General features: G+C 41.4%; 1 protein-coding gene across 1 annotated transcript in view; it reads right to left on the reverse strand.

Moving 5' to 3' along the window:
• The window catches only part of LOC122795929 (E3 ubiquitin-protein ligase TRIM52-like), a 117,164-nt gene that overhangs the window by 592 nt on the left and 102,646 nt on the right, over positions 1 to 13,926 (reverse strand). The window lies entirely within an intron of this gene.

A 13,926-nucleotide genomic window follows, 5' to 3' on the forward strand; every position in this document is an offset into this window, starting at 1 on the left:
GGGTACAAAGATACACATCCCCTGACTGGCTCCAGAGATGTAGTCAGGCCTCCTTTCAGGAGCGCTGGTAGGGACGACCACGAAAGGAATCATGGTCTCCCTGATTCTGTGGGCCTCCCCTGCCTCTAGGTCATCGTCTGCCATTATTTCCTCCTCCTCTGCCTCTGGAGAAGGAATCTCCCTGTTTGTCCTGGAAAAACCTCTGAAACTTTTTAAACCACATCTTTCTGCCCCTCTGCCCTTTGGGATAGGGTCTAGAAAGGATGGAAAAAAGGACTCCCATGGCAGACAGGGTTTTCCCTGCATGTTTGCACCTGGTGAGTGTGTCCTTTACCTTAGGTCCGAACAATGAGGATCCATCAAAGAGGGCATTGGTAAATGCAGACTTAAAGGCCTCCACAAAATTACACAAGAGCATCCAGGAGTGCCTTCTAAGAGAAACACCTGAACCCGCTGCCCTACTCGCTCCGTCTGCCGCATAAGATATCAGCCTCATGCAGGAAATAACAATAGAATTTAAGGTAGACATCTGTGCGTTAAGCTTATCAGATACCGCTTCAGATACGTTACCTAGGAGAGTATCTCCTAGCTCTTTCAGGAGATCTCTCTGGAGCCTAGTGAATTGAGAAAGGTAGTTCAGCGATCTGAATGTAAAAGCCGCTGAAGAAAAGACATGCTTCCCATACCTGTCCATCATTTGAGACTCCTTGTTCAGTGGATGGACAGCAGAGGAAGTTTCAGCTAGTTTCTTTTTGGTGGCTGCTGCCACCAGCATGGCATCTACTGGCATGCCTTTGGTGAGAAATTCTTTGTCCTGAGGTGCTGATAGGAGTTGATTAGGTCTTCTAGGAACTGGTTCCACAGTATCAGGAGATTCCCACACCTTTCGACTCACTGGATCCAAAAGTTCGTCAAAAGGTGGAGATACCCAAGAGGCAGAGGGTTGAGACCTGAAAGCCTTTAGGTACACTGACTCCTCATCAGAAGGGGAGGTGGTGGGCCAGATGCCTCTGTTTCAGGATCTCAAGGATATCTGCAAAGGAGATATCATCAGAGGATGACTTGGGGACCCTTCTGATTCCTCGAGGTCAGTGTCCGATGTAATGGACTCATCTGGGGAGTCAACATGCTTCTTCTTACAAGTTTTCTTCCGAGGGGGCCCCTCAAAAGGATATTCTGGGGAGGTCTCAGAAGACTGGGGACCACTCATGGAGGGTTCCTGAGGCTGTGAGTTTCAGCTGTGTTGGATGAGAGAAGGTGCTGAGACTGAGCTTGGCGCTTTAGGGGGGAGAGTGTCAGTACCCCTATTTGGAACTGAATATTTGGACAGTACACTCCTCATCAGCTCGAAGGCCAATCCCCTTGGCTCCGAGGATGCCCCTTGTTCTGAAGGAGCAGAGGCAGTCCTCGGTACCGAGGAGATAGGCTCCGAGACAGATGCAGGGTACGAGCTCACCTGAGCCGAAGCACCGAGAGGTAAGCTTGGAACCAAAGAAGTTCGGGTCAAGCGTCCCCCTCGGGCCGACTGAAGAGCTTAGGACCCTAGACCCCACGGACAGTACCAAAAGGTGTTGGAGTGGATATCGGAACTGAGAGGCCCACAGAGGTAACTGGAACCGACCTTTCCACAACAAGTGGCACCGACATCTCTGGCTCCAAAGCACTGGAGTGGCTCGGAGGAGGAACGGTGATAGAGTGTACGGGCTCAGTAGGCTCCAGAGCTGACTGGGACAGAGCCGAAAGTAAATTTGCCAGCACCGATGTCTTCGGGAGTCTGCGCACCTCTCTCTCAACATCCTCATCAGAAAGGCTCCTAGAGGACCTGGAGTATAACGTGGGGGACCTAGACCGCTGAAAAATTGGCAATCTGAGTGTCAGAGAAACCGGACGAAGTTCAGCTGACTGGCTCTGAGACACAGATTCAGTTATCGGCTCCGTGACCTTTGGAACTGAAACTGATTGCTCCACATCAATAATCTCTGTTGGCACTGAAACCAATGGAGCCGAAGAGGAAGTAGTCGATTTAGAAATCTTTTATGGCGGCTCCAACTACACCGAGTGAGTGGGAGACCGCCTTTTTGCAGGTTTAGCTTTGTCTTTTTTTAGATGATGGTGACTTGGAACTAGAGGAGGAAGAAGAAGCTAACTGTTTCTCAAAGGAACACTTTAAGAGACCTTTCAATATAAGTTTGCTGTTTCTCTCTTGAAGGACTCGAGGACTAAAAGCATGGCAAAAGGAGCAAGATTCTTGGAGGTGAATAGCACCTAAGCAGCATACGCAAATAGTATGCCCATCTATCAGGGACATTTTTTGAGTGCACTTGGTACATTTTTTTAAACCCAGAAGGCTTGTGGTCTTTCAAGTCTTTAGACATATCTGAAACCAATACTGATATCTAAGACAGACAGAAAAAAACAAGTCACAGTGACTAGAGCCAAACACAAAACAAGAACTACCTCTAATTTAAACGGTTAACCCTGAGGAAACAACAGATAGATAGACAGAGGACTAGGTCCTCTAACTTAAATGGGCCTAGCACTAGAGGAAGAAACACACAACAGACAGAGGACTAGGTCCTCTAACGTAAACGGGCCTAGACCTGGAGGAAGGAAGAAAACACGAGTGACAGACTGAGGACTAGGTCCTCTAACTTAAACAGGCCTAGCCCTTGGTGAAAAATAGCTTTGAAAGAAGAAAAACAATTAGGCAAAGCCCAATAGCAAAACAAAACCAAACAGCGAGTGCAGGGATACAGTAAACAGGCCTGTGGAAGAATGAACAAGAAAAAAAAAAGTAAAAACACAGAAAACAATGCCACACAAGGTCTTCAACAGACACAAGACTATAAACGAATACTAAAACAGCTAAATAAATCTTTTTCAAACACTATAATTCGAATAATAATAAGAAAAAATTCCATTTAGCCACGGCCAAGAAGAAGCACTTCTGAACTCGTCAAGTGGCAAATGAGATCTGGGATATGTCAGCAGTGCATGATGGGATACCTCCTTGCCACGAGCCAACCAGAAGTCTTTGAGCTAGAGAATTGCCGAGTCAGAGCCGAGGATCGGCTCTGAACCCAAGTGTAAGAATGAAGGTGAGTTAGGACTACACAACATTGTATGTTAACACAAATCCTGTTACTCTAGCAACATTCTAAGTTTATAACAGCAATATAAAATCTGGCTCTATTTTTAGGCCTCTAACCCCCACATTCTGTCAGGCTTTGTCCATATTTCTTGTTGAAAGGTATGCTGATCAGAGACCAGAAGCCCCTGGAGAACAGCCTGCTCTGAACTTAGACTAGGAACCTAGTTTGTAACACTTTGTAAAGGTGTATAGAGAAGACCAACTTGCTGCCTCTAGTATATATCTAGAGTCCACCCCTCTCAAAAATGCCACAGAAGTAGCCAACACTCTTGTTGAGTCAGCCCTAGCCATGCCTGGAAGTATCTTATTATTGTGAGAATTACAAAAAGCAATAGCCTGGTAAACCCTTTCTCTGTTTTGACACTGCTTTCCCTTTTTCATACCTTCATAGGAAGTAAACAGCTGGTCAGCAATTCTGAAGGTTTTAGTTCTGTCAATATAGTTCCCGAATTGACTATGGACATCCAAAGTATGCAGAGGAATGGCCTGGCTCAATGGAAATTCTGAAACAACCTTGGGCATAAAGAAAGTATTTGTTCTCAAAGTAACCCTATCCTTATGAAAAATGAGATAATGATGACTCCCCATTAAAGCTTGCAACTCAGACAGTTATCTTGCAGAGGTCAGAGCAATCCATAACACTGTTTTTCAAGATAAGAACCTCAATTCAGCATCCTGAACTGGTTCAAAAGGAAATAGAGTAAGTTTTTTCCCATACAAAATTAGTATCCCAAGGAGGAGCCACCAGTCTCACAGGTGGACATGTATTGAACAATGGACATACATATACTAAGTCTGAGATGAAATTTCTCAGGATATTCCCTTTTCTCCAAGGTATGGCAATGTCAAAGTTGGTATATATATATATATATATATATATATATATATATATATATATATATATATAGGATCTGTACTGATCCCCGCCGGGCATACTTACGCGAAAGGGCTTTTCACTGAAGAAGCACTTTCACGTAAATATGCCTGTTGCGGAGGTCGTACTATGGTGCGGATAAGGGAATATTCCCTTTTCCTCACTGTAGTGCGATCTTGGAGTGAGAATATTAAAGTAGGGGGTGGGGGGTGCAGGGGGGCTTGCCCCCTGAATAAAAGTAGATTTAGTGTTTTTTTTTTTTTTTTACAAACTTTAACGAAAGCGCTTTTTCGGTGAAAGCGCTTTCATTAAAGTGTGTTCGGCAATTGTGGATTTGGACTATTCAACTTTCGTTCAATAGTCCTAGATCCATATATATATATATATATATATATATGGTTCTACCTGACATATGGAAAAACACACACACGACACCAACATCACCGACGACACATAACATATTCCATACACAAAACACGAAACTGAAACAACCCACGGTACACAAACACGCACGGTACACAAACATTTAACAAAATACACACCACCATAACAATTATTAAAAAAAAAACACACACATCCCCACAACACACACCACACACACACCACCACAAACCAAAATCCTTACAAGCCCACACACTACCTACCCCTAGTCTAGGTCCCACGCCACTACTTACTCACTACTACTATCCCTAGCCTCTAACTCACTCAACCTGCTCCTATCTTAACTCACCTAACTCAACTCCCAACCCTATAGGCCCCTCTAGCCCCCCTACTCCCTCCCACCCTCCCTAACCCTCCCTAACCCCTAACTCACTTAACACCACTTCCACCTCTTCCCTAACTTAAACTCCACCTTCCACCCCCCTGCCCACAGACTAGATCAATCTCCACACTTACCTGCCTCACAGACCAAGACTTCGTAACTCTGCGATACTCACACAGCCATCCGTCGTGTCGGTCTTCTGATATATATATATATATATATGTGTGTGTGTGTGTGTGTGCGTGTGTTTGGAGGTGGGGGGGTTGCCCCCCCACAAAAAAGAAATTTAAAGGAGAAGAGCGATCTTCGAGATTAGCTCTTCTCCTGAGGTTTTGGTGGGGGTTTTTTTCAGCATGTTAGCTCTTGGCATTTCGAGTGCTGGCATTTCAATACAGAGCCAAGCAAACAGCCTTCAAAAACTGTTTCATTTAGATAGAGTAGAAATGGGAGGTTTTAACAGCAGACAAGCCGATATGACCAAAATATGTATCTTACTAGAAGAGTAAAAAAGCCAAAGGATAATAATGCACATAAATAATACCAGAGGCATCTAGACTTTAAAAGAGTCCTGGTTATTGGATTGGCACCAACAAGAAAATATGTTCCACCTAACCTTATATGATTTTCTAGCAGCTGGTTTCTTTGCCCTTCTTTAATACCTGCTGTACATCCTGAGTAAAAAGGTGACTAAAAGGAATTCAAATTCTACCATCCAAGCAGTCAGTCGAAGAAAGTGAAGGTCTGGGTGTATCAAATAACTTATGCGTTGTGTAAGCCCATTCTGTAAGGATGTTTGTGGTAATTGCCAGTGACCATTTTTAAAAGAAAGGAGAACCATTGTTATTTGGGTCTAAAAGGAGTCACCACAATTATCTTTGTGGAGTCTTTCTGAATCTTTAGAAGAACCCTTATTGTCAGAGGAAAGAGTGCTACAGTATAGAGGAATATTCCATCCATGAGAATGAAATTGCATCTGTCTTCCTGGCCTGATCACAAGGAGTCCTGGAGTAGAATTTCTTTAACTATCCCCTAGTTCAGCTTCCATTCATGTGGGTCTGCCTAGTCCTGCTCAGCTTGTCTGCAACAAAGTTTTGCTCTGATGGAATGCAGGTAACCTGGAGGGACAGGCTGAACTGAGTTGTCAGATTCCAGGCTACCATAACCTGTCTTCAATGGGAATAGGACAGGGCTCATCCTGTTTGTTTATGTACCACATCAGTGTACCAATGTCGGTGATTACTAGCAGAGGGCCTGGAGTCAAAATATGGTTCAGAGATTTAAGAGTATTTATTAGAGCCATCATTTCTTTGATATTTGTGTATGTTGAATTGTACTGCTTGTTTCAGTGGACCTGAAAGTTCTCTCCCTTGGAAACAGCTCCCCAAGCAAAGTCTGATGCATCTATGGTAACAAACTGAGTAGGGCCTGGCAGGGAGAAAGGAAGAGCTAAGGTTGAGAGGCAACTGATTCACCCACCAGAATAGTTCCATTTGTAAAAACCTAGCATGGAATTTGAAAAGGAAGGTGTTGCTGGTGATGAGTCCAAACCAGTTTGACATACAATTGAATCTTCCTCATATTCCCTTGCAGATAAATGAGTCTGGTTGGAAAATCTCAGAAAGTGTTCCTTGTAACTCTCCACTTTGCCTTGAGGAAGAAAAGCCATCTTTAGGGATATATCCAGTAGACATCCCAGAAACACTATCTTAGGGGAAGGAATGAGAGATTTCCCTTTGTTCATCTGACAGCCCAAGCTGAAAAGGAGGTTCATTACCCAAGCCAGAGATTCTTGACAGTTTTTGAAGGAATCCTCCAATATCAGGCAATCATCTAAATATGGGAAAATGTGAATGCCCTGCAATGTGCAGCGGGCAATTACAAGAGCGAGACACTTTGTAAACTCTCTGGACACTGTAGATAAACCAAAAGGCAAAACAGAAAAATGAAAATGTGAACCAGACACAGAAAATGCAGAACACATCTAAAATCTTCATGGACTGGGATGTGATAAGCATTTTTTAAATCCAAGGTTACTAATAAACTTTGAGGTGAAATGAGAGATAATGGGGAATAAAGTGAAAGCATTTTGGATTTTGATGTGAAAATTTAGAAAAGAAAGGCCTGGGACAGGTGTCCAGGTTTCCTCTTTCTTTGGCACCAAAATATTCCTGAATAAAAACTTTTCCCTCTTAAGTCTGGGGGAACAGGTTCTATCATTCCCAAGACAGTATCTGATCTAGAAAAGGAGGGCACAGCAAGGTCTGATTTGGTGGATATGGAGGAATCCCTTGGAAGGTAAGGGTAGAAAAGGAGTCTCACTGACAGCTATCACATTTTTGAATGATTCTCTGGACCGAAGAGCCTGATGTCACGTTCAGCCAAAGAGGAAGGTTAAGGCCTAGACTCAGGAAAGCTTTACAAGGGTAACCATTTGAAAGTTGGGACCCACTAGAGTGAATCCTGAAATGCAGAATGACCAAAAAAATGGGCTTACATTTGCTAAGTCTGGAATGGCCATTTCTTGAGATATTCCCTTTTCTCCACATAATAATGTCAATCTTGGGAGTTGATATATAGAAGTCTGAGGAGTGTGCAGGGGGAGGTATTGCCCTCCACCACTGCAAAAAAAGAGTTTAAGGGGGAAGAGCGATATTTGAGATTCACTCTTCTCCTGGGTTTTTCATATTATTATTTTGGCTTCTCAGGACTCGGCATTTCAAGTACTGACATTTCAGTAGGGAGCCCTTTATAAGACTGCCAAGGTATGGAGGGGAAAATTCTTGATGTGCAGATAGATGTTGTCTTAGATTGTCCTTGGTTTTGGGAGGACCCTTCTTTGTTCTTTGAATCTCCTTGACACTGCTTTTTAAACTTTTACTTGCCAGTGCTTTTTGGGAAATGTTTTTATTACTTCCTGAAGGAGGAGCCAAAGCTTGAAGAAAAGTTTTTGTTATATTTTCAAAAGGAGGGTTAAAAATCTAGGTAACTCCTGAATTAACTTTCCTCTTTTCTCAAAATTTATAAGGACGTCAGAGGATGATCCAAATAACAGTTTTCTATCCAGAGGAACACTCAGAATTTCAGCTTTATCATTCTCTGACAAATTCTGAGAATGTAGCCAAGGAAATTTTATTATAGAGCCAGTGGAAGCTGCTCTGGATACAGAATCAGCCATGTCATAAGCACATTTTAAAGAATATTTTGCTATCTGAGGCACAGGAAATAAAATACAGAGGTGCTTAACTTTCTGATGAAGACAGCTCAGCAATTAATTTCCTCAAATTGTCATAGGAACCCAGCATAAATTCAGACATATGAGCCTGGCAAATTATTATTCTGAAGGCCAAGGCAGAAGAAGAATACATTTTATTCCCAAACCTATCAAAGACGTTTTCAATTTTGTAAGAAGGCATAGGGTTATCTACTGTAATGAGTTTAGCAAAAGCAAACTTTGACAGAGAAATTACAGAAGGATCTAACCTGGGGTTAGCAAAAAGGAATTTGTGTGTCTAGGTCAACTTATACAATCTATCTTTCTTGCAGTAGATGACCAACTGTCAGGCAAATTGCAACTGTCTCAAAGGCATCCCTTAAGACTGGCAACATCTCCCTATTGAAATGTTGCAACACAAAATGCTGAGTGAGGAAAAGCCAGAAAGAAAAAAAATACAAAAAAAATAGGAGAAGAGTGAATCTCAAACATCACTCTACTCCTTAAAACTTCTTTTTGATGAGATGCAAGACCCCCTGGGTCACACACCCCAAACTTATATATACCAACTCCAAGATCATCATACCTTGGAAAAAAGGGAATATTCCCAGAAATGGCACTCAGACTTGATATATGTAAGTCCATTCTTTCGGACATTCAGTCTCCATGTCTTAGGACTCTCTCTAGTGCCTCCTGACATTTCAAATGGTTACCAGAGACAACACAGGAGGAACAGGTGCAAGATGAGGGAACTCCACCTGTAACAAATTATAATATATTTGTTGAGATTCTGGAATTTATTTTTGTTCCCACTAAAATTCTGGCAGTAGGATCAGAAAAAAAACAACTCCTCAAGAGGAGAATCTTTGGAATAACTTTCCTCAGAATCTGATTCCCCATTATGAATAAAGACATTTTTTTTGTTAAGTTTTTTGGATTTTCAGATTGTAAAATAATCAAAACTATTTACAGTCAGACATCTGTGAACATAATAAATTAAATATTTTCCACTAAACCTCACACACAAAATCAAAAACAACTGTTTACAGGACTGTCCATTAATGATCAAGTATGAATAAAGAAACTTGATCCACATTCCCAGACTAAATCTTGTTCCTCCAACTGGTAATCAGTATATTAGTGAGAGGAAAATGCTCTCCTTTTAAAAGGATGAGTGGACTCAGTATTAAAAGACTGAAAGGCTGCAAATAAATCCATTGCAAAGCTTAACCAATTTCTCCATGAGTTTTAAGAGGTAAAATGCCTAGTCTTCTCTATCCTTTATTTCTAGACCACCCAGAATAGGAGCAGCTAAAGTGACAGTCCCTTCCCCAGGAAAAAAACTCCTCAGAACATCTTAGTAGAGGAGTATCCTCCTTGTCCTTTTTCTTGATGACGGCAAGGATGGTTTGCCCTTGACTAACAAGAGCAACTGAACAGACACAAAGGATGTGCCTGTCTCCTGGTCCTTAGTGGCGTCTCATGGAGAAATACCAGAGTGACTGAGATAAAAAAAGGATGAGTGGTTTAAGGAGCAACTGATGGCCATGGTGGTGTCAACCACCAGCAAATGAAGCAAAGAGGAAGTCAAAGTGAAAGCCAAGGTCTCCTGGGTAACTTTTTTCTTCTTGCATAATTTAACAAAACCCAGGTGCATTTCCTTGATGGCAAAGGAGTTTTACAAGTAGATATAGAAGCCTAGAGAAATCAGTTTCACCTTCTGTAAATTATAAATAAATATGTATTTTTATTGACACTCATCAAACACAATACCTCCAGCTTCTCATAACACTGTTATGCATAAGCAGTACACTTTTTTCTCAGAAAATCTAAAACTAAAATGGAATCCCTGTAGAAAACCAGGAATGACTATCAGCTGAAAAGATGCCTGTCAAGCATTCAGCACCGCTGAAATGAATTAGTAAAACAGGCTGACATGAACTGGAAGCACTGAGATAAAATTTTTAATGGATCACTTTCAAAACCAAAAATTCAAGCCCCTGACAATAAAATTTGAAGTAAAAGCTGTAACTTTTTTCAAAAAATGTAAATATTTACAAAGGATTCCTTTCAGGGAACCATCAGGCAAAACATACAATTCTGAAGTAAAAGTTTAATGATGCGGAATTAGCTGCCCAGCCTTGTAAAAGTGATAACTGATGGTCAATCACCCAAAGCATGCAGAGGAGAACTCTCCTTGGCAGCAAGAAAGCTCTGAAGTTTGGAATCCTAGGCACTGAGTTTATGTTGCTTCCCTTGTGCATGGCAGAGGGTAGGGAGCATGGAAGGTGACTTTAAGCTTTGGAAGCTGACTGACTGGTCTGATTCTTGACAAGACATCCCATACAGTATGTGCTTTCTGCATAAATATGTGGAGCATTATTAAATAAGGGCATGTCTTTGCTAGCATCCAGATATAACTGTTTGAAGTTTAGATACTTCCCAAAAACTTCCATGTGAAACAAAACTAATATGTTAATCTGATTTGGAAATGTACATTCAGGAAACAAAAAGAAAGCCCATAAAATGTGTTCTTCCTCTCTATATGCATATGTTATGATACTAGATAGTGCCTGCATTCAGAGTAAAAGATTTATCCTTCAAGGCTTACTTTGTGTCTCAGATAGTTTATTCTTGTACTTACTAAAAGTGTTTTTTGCTGCTGAATTTCTTGTGTCACTGCTTGGCATTGCTTTTGGATTTCATATTAAAGCTTTTGAACTCTTACAGGTGACGGATCTTCTTTTACAGGTGATGGATCTTCTTTCTAAGACATACCACCTCGTCTTTGGCAATGAACTTAATTTCCAGCATAGACAACAGTACTGAATTGTAAGGAAAAGAAAGAAAACAGTAACCGCAGGTATTCTGACTCCATTTGATGTAAAACATCCAGACAAGATTGCATTTTTGTTGCCAATGAAAAAGAGGATGAAGACATTTTTCAATGTGACTGGGTTTATAAACTGCAGTCTAATTAGAAATGCCCAGAGCTATAAAAAAATGCAAAAAAAAAAAAATGCAGCTGGAAGCCTTGATAAGGTACAGTTTTAATCATAAATCCAATGAAATAATAAAACGATTCTAGTTTGATTCAAGTTCAAGAGAGAATTATGGGCAGAGTATGTTACTTATCTGAGAAAATGTGCTTATGGCTATAATTCTGGAGAGACATTAGAGCAAATGTTGAGAGACAAGACTGTCTATGGAATAAATGATACAAAAGTTGCTGTCCGAGACTATTTTAACATTCAAAATGCCTTATAAATCACTAGCAGAGTTAGGCCTGGATGCAGAGGCACACGCCTCCCCCTTTTTAAAACCATTTTAGACGTTTGGCTTTAAAAAGAAATAGAGAACTACTGCTCTGCTGTTTTCATCTCAGCAATCCAAGACATCTGCTGATTTCTGCAAACCTTAAGTACACATTTTCACTGTATTTTGCACATTTGAACTGTATTTTTCCTATATCACTGCGTATTTGAACTTTTTTTTACTGAATTGTTGCATTTTGCTTGTAGGGTTACCATCTGTCCTACGTTGTGAGGGACAGTCCCTCTTTGGGCAGTTGCGTCCTGCAAAAAAATTGAAAAAATGGCAAATGTCCTGAGATTTTAGTACAAAATTATTTCCTATACTTTATGTAATAGTTGCATAAAATGGTTATTCTGTATCTGAAACACCTAAATGTTGTAAGAAACACAATAAGCAACTAAAATGCTACAAGAAAAAGCTTTTATTTAGGCAAAAAAATGACGTTCTGTCCTTTGTACTGGCCATGGGTATATTTCACCCTGCAAAGTCTGACATCTGTACCAAAAAATGTCCCACTTTGGGCATTTGAAAGGGTGGCAACCCTATTTGTTTGCTGTAGCATAGACTATATTCAGACCTGATGAATCTAGTTCTGTTTGCATAATTGAGCACTAAACTAGGCTATCTTTAGTTGGAGGGTTCCCCTGCACCCCCTTCTGGCAGGAGTGTGCAGTTAGGACTCATCTGTTTGAAGGTTGCTGGAACAGGGTCAGTTTTGAGCTTTTTTATTGGTTAATTTGTTTAAATCAGTTTGCTCACATTTGCTACATAAGCATAGACAGCTACTGCTCTGCTGCTTTCATCTGATCAATCCAAGACATCTGCTGATTTCTGCAAACCTAAAGTACAATTTTTCACTGTATTTTGCACTTTTGACATGTATTTTTCCTATATCACTGCTTATTTGAACTGTTTTTACTGAATTGTTACACTTTGCTGTAGCATAGACTAGATTTAGACCTGCTTAATCTAGTTCTGTTTGTATAATTGAGCACTAAACCAGGCTATCTTTTATTGGAGAGAGTTCTCCTGCACCCTTGTGGCAAGACTGTGCAGTTAAGACACATCTGACTGAAGGTTGCTGGAACAGGGCTCAGTTTTGAGCTTTTTTACTACTTAATTTGTTTAAATCAGTTTTCTCACATTTGTTACATAAGCACCACATTTACACAGGTTTGCACGAGGCGCACTATCGCACACTGCCACCCAGTGGTGGATACCATTGCCGGTTATAGACGCACACTTATTACTTTGTTAATTTTCCCTTAGTGCACTGCTTGTTCTCTATCAGAGGTTGTTGAGTGATTGTGCCTCACGGTCAGATGAACAATCAGTGTAACGTCTGAGGTACCAACACAAGTCTCACCCACTAGACATTCATTATCAGGACCTCTTCTCCTGTCAGTCTGCCTTACCAGGCATCTTCGCCCCATTTTTGATCACATTAAATTACATAGCACTATGGACAGACAATTTCCCACAATTATTCCAGCCAGCCTGGTTGACATGAACCTCCTTAGGCAATGTGGCAATTGCCTCATGTACACTGATAACCCACATCTTCTAGTTCACACAAATTCAATATGCGAGAGATATATCTATATTAAGAATGTAGAATCCAGCCTATTTTGCTCACGAGTCAGGACACCCAGCAGCGGCCTTAGGTCAGCTGGTGCCCTAGGCAAAAGGGCTCCACGGCGCCCCCCCCCCCACACCACCCAGGTGCCTCCATCCTGGTCTACCTACACCAAATAAATACTGGAAAAGTGCCCCTGCTATAGTGGCACCCTAGGCGGCCGCCTAGTTGGCCTATGCCTAAGGCCGGCTATGAGGACACCTGACACTAAGCGGCTTGCCAGCATGCTTACCTCACCTCCTGCACCAACCAAACCAACAAGACATAAACCTACATATGTGGAGGTCCTTACCAGAAACTTACCTAAACATCAGAGACCACCCAAACACAAGCACATTCATATAATACATCCCCTGTAGGGCATAGTACACATAATATCTCACACACCAGGGTCTCATCAGAAAAGCCCCTAAGGCATAACAAAAAACCAAACATCTTAGTCATAGTCAATTCCATTTTGAGATATACAGATGCCCCTCTTACCAGGCTGGATAAGAAAAAAGTCATCGTTAGCTGTCTATCAGTTGCCAGGATCCACCACATCACACACTCACTCAAATCTCTCAGTAACAGGTACTGTTATGACTCTATCATAGTCCATGTTAGAGTGAATGACTTGACATGTACCTCACTGGACTATATGAAGAGAGGCATGACTGAGGTCTCTGATTATGTATCTCAGGCAGGTATGTCCCCAGCCTTAAGCAGCATTTTACGTTTGCCTAGGATGATGCCACAATACAAAGAAAAATGATTGACTTCAACAATTTGCTAAGTTTCTGGTATTATTCTATGGGGATCCCATATCTGTCAGCCTAGGATGATATGCTCAACAGACCTCGATGCTTTGCCAGAGATGGTCTTCATCTGTCACCCCTGGAATTTCAGTTACTGGCTAAGGTTCTTGCCACCCCCATAGTGCCTCTTTTAGGCAATGTCACAAGAACAAAATTTCTGACATAAAAATACCCTCTAA

This window comes from Protopterus annectens, chromosome 2.part2, assembly GCF_019279795.1.
Source record: "Protopterus annectens isolate FY-2018-M chromosome 2.part2, PAN1.0, whole genome shotgun sequence".
NCBI classification, from domain to species: Eukaryota; Metazoa; Chordata; order Ceratodontiformes; family Protopteridae; genus Protopterus; species Protopterus annectens.